A 4,777-nucleotide genomic window follows, 5' to 3' on the forward strand; every position below is an offset into this window, starting at 1 on the left:
TGATCAAAAGTAGGGAGGAACAGCAAATGCTCAAAGACATCAAAGAAACCCTTGGGCGCCTAAAGGAAGTTAACATGAAGCTCAATCCGAGCAAATGCACTTTCGGCGTACTAGAGGGAAAATTTCTAGGTGTAATGGTCACCAAGGATGGTTTCAAGGTGAACCCTGAGAAGGTGGAGGCCATCCTTGACATGCCCTCGCCATCCACCATAAAAGAAGTTCAGAAGCTGAATGGTAGATTGGTTTCAATCAACAGGTTCCTAGCGAACCATGCAAGCAAATCTACCCCATTTGTCAATACATTGAGAAACTGCTTAAAGAAAAGCCAGTTCAAATGGACTCCTGAGGCCGAGCAAGCTTTCAGTGAGATTAAAGAATGTTTGATAAATCTGCCCGCGCTCACAGCTCCACTTCCTGGTGAAACTTTGACATTATACCTATCAGCAGGAGAGCGCGCCATCGGTGCAGTATTATTGGTGGATCGCAAGGGAATCCAAACGCCAATATACTATGTGAGTCGGGTGCTGACAGATCCTGAGACGCGCTACTCCATCATGGAAAAGTTAGTTTTGTCACTAACACACGCGTCGCGCAAGCTTCATAGATATTTCAATGGTCATCCCATTGAAGTTCTGACTGGTTACAACATCCAGCAAGTCTTGCGGCGTCCCGCGCTCTCAGGAAGGCTGACAAAGTGGGCGCTGGAATTAGGAGAACACACGATCTCCTATAAGCCCCGTCCAGTAATAAAGGGACAAGTCTTGGCTGATTTCATTGCAGAAGTCCCCGAAGGAAAAGTTGAAGAGGCTCAGCGCGAGGTAGACCCTCCGCGAGCCAATGATGAAGAAAATGTTTGGAGATTGTTCACTGACGGAGCTTCAAACAATGAAGGGTCCGGCGCAGGCCTCAAACTGGTGGATCCAGAGAATCATGAATATACTTACGCCATCAGGTTGGATTTCAAAAGCACCGACAATGAGGCTGAGTATGAAGCCCTGCTGGTTGGCCTGCGCATCGCGCACAAATTCGGGGTTAAAAAGCTAGAGGCCCATGTTGATTCATACTTAGTAGCAGCACAGGTCAATGGCCTTTATGATGCCAAGGAGAACACCATGCCTCTGTATCTAGAGCAGGCGAAAAAGCTCATCGAGCAATTTGACTGCTTCAGAATCATTCATATTCCGCGCAGTGAAAACAAATCTGCAGACGCGCTGAGTAAGATGGCATCAACCAGCTTCGATCACTTTGGCAAAGATGTCAGAGTAGAAGTAATGAGCAACCCGTCGGTGGGGGCGAAGTCTGTCCTTGTAACTCATACAACCCCTTCATCATGGGTAACTCCAATAATGGAATTCTTGAAGGAGGGAAGAGTACCAGACGATCGCGCACAGGCGAGGAAGATAACACACAAGTCGCAAAACTATGAACTGCTTGATGGTACACTTTATCGACGCTCTTATCTTGGGCCGCTCATGAAATGCCTAGATGCTGAGGAAGCAAGCTATGTGATCAGAGAGATACACGAAGGAATCTGTGGAATACATGCTGGCCCGCGCATGGTGGTTGCCAAGGCAATGAACGCAGGTTACTATTGGCCAGGCATGTACTTGGACGCTCTAAAGGAGATCCAAAAATGCAAAGCATGTCAGAGCTATGCGCCAAACACCATGCGGCCAAAGAACAACTTGATTCCAGTAACCTCAGCATGGCCTTTCCACAAATGGGCAATCGACATTGTGGGTCCCCTACCGCAAGCGCCTGGGCGAGTAAAATTTTTGGTAGTGGCAGTAGATTATTTTACAAAATGGGTTGAAGCCAAGCCACTAGCAAAAATAACAGCCGAAGCGATGAAGCAGTTTATCTGGAGCCACATCATATGCCGTTTTGGCTTGCCCATGGAAATTGTGAGCGATAATGGCAAGCAATTCACTGACAAAAAGATATCCAGCTGGCTCAAGGAATTGCGCATCAGCCAAATTTTCACTTCAGTTTATCACCCTCAGGGGAATGGACAAGTGGAACGCGCGAACCAAAGCTTGTTAAACGGGCTGAAGAAAAGGTTGGAGGGAGAATCCCATTCTTGGGTCGAAGAGCTACCTAATGTCCTGTGGGCACACAGGACATTAAGCAAAACCAGCAATGGCGAATCCCCGTTCAGCCTAACCTATGGAACAGAGGCAATGATTCCAGCGGAAGTTGGATGCCCATCCCATAGAGTGCTCATGATGAGCAAGATTGATAACGAGCGCGAAAGAAGGTTGGATCTCAACTTACTTGAAAGGCGCAGAGAGGCGGCTATCATCAGTGAAGCCAAATACAAGAAAAAACTGGAAAAATATTACAACCAGTGCGTGAAAGAATGCCACTTCAAGAAAAATGATTTTGTCCTTCGAAACAATGAAGAAAGCCGCGCGATACCCCCGGGAAAAATGTCTCCCAATTGGGAGGGACCTTATCAAGTCTCGGAAGAATTGGGAAAAGGCGCATACGCCTTAAAAGATTTGAATGGAAAGAAGATCCCGCGCGCATGGAACGCGGCACAGCTCAGAAAATGTTTCATGTAAAAATGGTCAAGTTTGTAATCAAGGCTTTTTAAGCCATTATGAATAATGATACGCGCTATCTTCTCTTAATGTGGATTCTATTACCTTTGGCATACATGTTTCACACTTCCCTTTATTAATTTTGAGCAATATGACAACATTGTATTGACATCAAAACGAAATAAAAACGAAGTAAAACATACCTGCGCGAGCTTCAAGCTCAAACGCGTTAACGAGTCTTAACTCTAAAACGTATGGGCCTTAGCCCAATTCTATTACCTTTTGCATACATGTTTCACACTTCCCTTTATTAATTTTGAGCAATATGATAACATTGTATTGACATCGAAACGAAATAAAACGAAGTAAAACATACATGCGCGAGCTTCAAGCTCAAACGCGTTAATGAGTCTTAACTCTAAAACGTCAGGGCCTTAGCCCAATAATATGAGCCTTAGCTCAGGGCCTTAGCCCAATAATGTGAGCCTTAGCTCAAATCACTCACAACATCCATCCTACATGCTGCGCAGACTGACCATAAAAATACCTAAGCACAACTAAGGCAAAGCGAATGCCAAAACATAGTTGTTAAGGTCTCAGGTCGAGGTCGCGCATGAAATTGTAATGGATATCTGAGTAACACATATTGACACGTAAAGGCTAAAAAACTCATAATTCCATGCGCGATAACGTCGCGCAAAAAAGGAATAATGAAAACGCCAACACACGTGTCAACATAATCAAGATATGGCAAAATCACTTACAATATGACAAGGGTTAAGTATAATAAATTCCTTACAACCTTGTTCTTATTCCAACGTGCAAGCATATCTTATATTCAACAAGCAAACATGCGATATAAAGAGATGAATGGGAATGCGCAAGATGCGAAGAAGGGAAAAACAAAATTTCATTCCAAATCATTGAAATTTACAAGTTTACAAGATGAGATACAAACTACAAATAAAAATAAAAAACATGAAGGGCTTCTCAAGTCTCCACGTTGACATCAGCCTCTTCATCATCCTCATCATCGCCCTCAGCATCTGGCGCAGCCTGCTCCTCATCATCTCCAAACTGACCATAGTCAAGTTGTTCATCTTGAATGGAGTCTTCTAGCACAACAGTGTCAGGAGCGGATCCTTTGGCCACGCCAGAGCCGCTAGCAGGAGCAGTATTCCCCGCGCCATCATCGCCGCCACCAGCCCCTTCGCACTCGTCAAGTAAATTCTTTAGCGCGCCAAGATCGGGCTGGTCAGCAAGCGCGGATATCTGCAAATCATAAGGAAAAATATGAGAAAAAATACTTGGAAAATAAATCAAAGTAATCTCATTAAAGTTAAAATACCTGCCCAAGGATGGGAATGGGAGTATTCAAATACTTCTCCCCCATCGCGGCCATGTCCGCGCAGGCAACGTCGCTCTGATAAGGGTATTCGGATGGGTTCTTCTTCAGCATCCCATATTCATAGCCATCCTTAAACCCTTCAGCTCGACCCACCAAGCGCGCGGCAGCGTTGCAATCCATCACAAGGGCCTGAAACTCGTCTGAATATTTCATCGCATAAGCGCAACGAGTCATGCCCTGTGAGACTAGCCATTGGCGATCCTGCGCGAGAGAAGAAACAGTCGTCTCGAGGGCAGGAACCTGAGAGTTTAACAACTCAACAGTTTCCTTAGTCTTTTTTAGCTCCTCTTTGTCGGACTCTGCTGCCGCCAAGGCTTCTTCCTTTTCCGCCCGCGCGGAATCAAGTGCTTCCTGGCTAGACGCTGCCATCGCCAAGGCTTCATCCTTCTCGGCCTGCGCAGACGCCAATTCCTTCTTCAGGCGCGCAACCTCACTCTCCAGTGATGATTTCTCAGTGATAGACTGGACAAGAGCTTGGTCACGCGCCTCCGCCTCCAGCTCCAAGTCGCGCGCTCTGCGCGCGTACTTGGCCGCGTCCGCCTCCGCCGCCTGCAGCTTCTCCCGCGCAGCCTGAAGCTCATGACCGCGCTTCACGAAGGCGCTGTTGGCACTTGCTCTGTTCTTACTGAGCTCTGCTTGGAGCTTCTCAGCTCTCTCGCGAGCATCAGAAAGATGCCAAGCAGACACCTTAGCCTCTTGCTTGGCTTCCGCAAGAGCATCACGTACTTTTACGTAATCATAGCGAGGCTCTTGGGAGGCAGCAAAGAAGGCCGACCCAGCAAACATGTGATCGTTGAGCAAGTCGTCGCGAGCGCGGTCCTCCTGG

The sequence above is a fragment of the Bidens hawaiensis genome, unplaced genomic scaffold, assembly GCF_021521415.1.
Source record: "Bidens hawaiensis isolate Kalapana, Puna unplaced genomic scaffold, B.hawaiensis_p1.1 tig00008096_1, whole genome shotgun sequence".
In the NCBI taxonomy this organism is placed as follows: Eukaryota; Viridiplantae; Streptophyta; class Magnoliopsida; order Asterales; family Asteraceae; genus Bidens; species Bidens hawaiensis.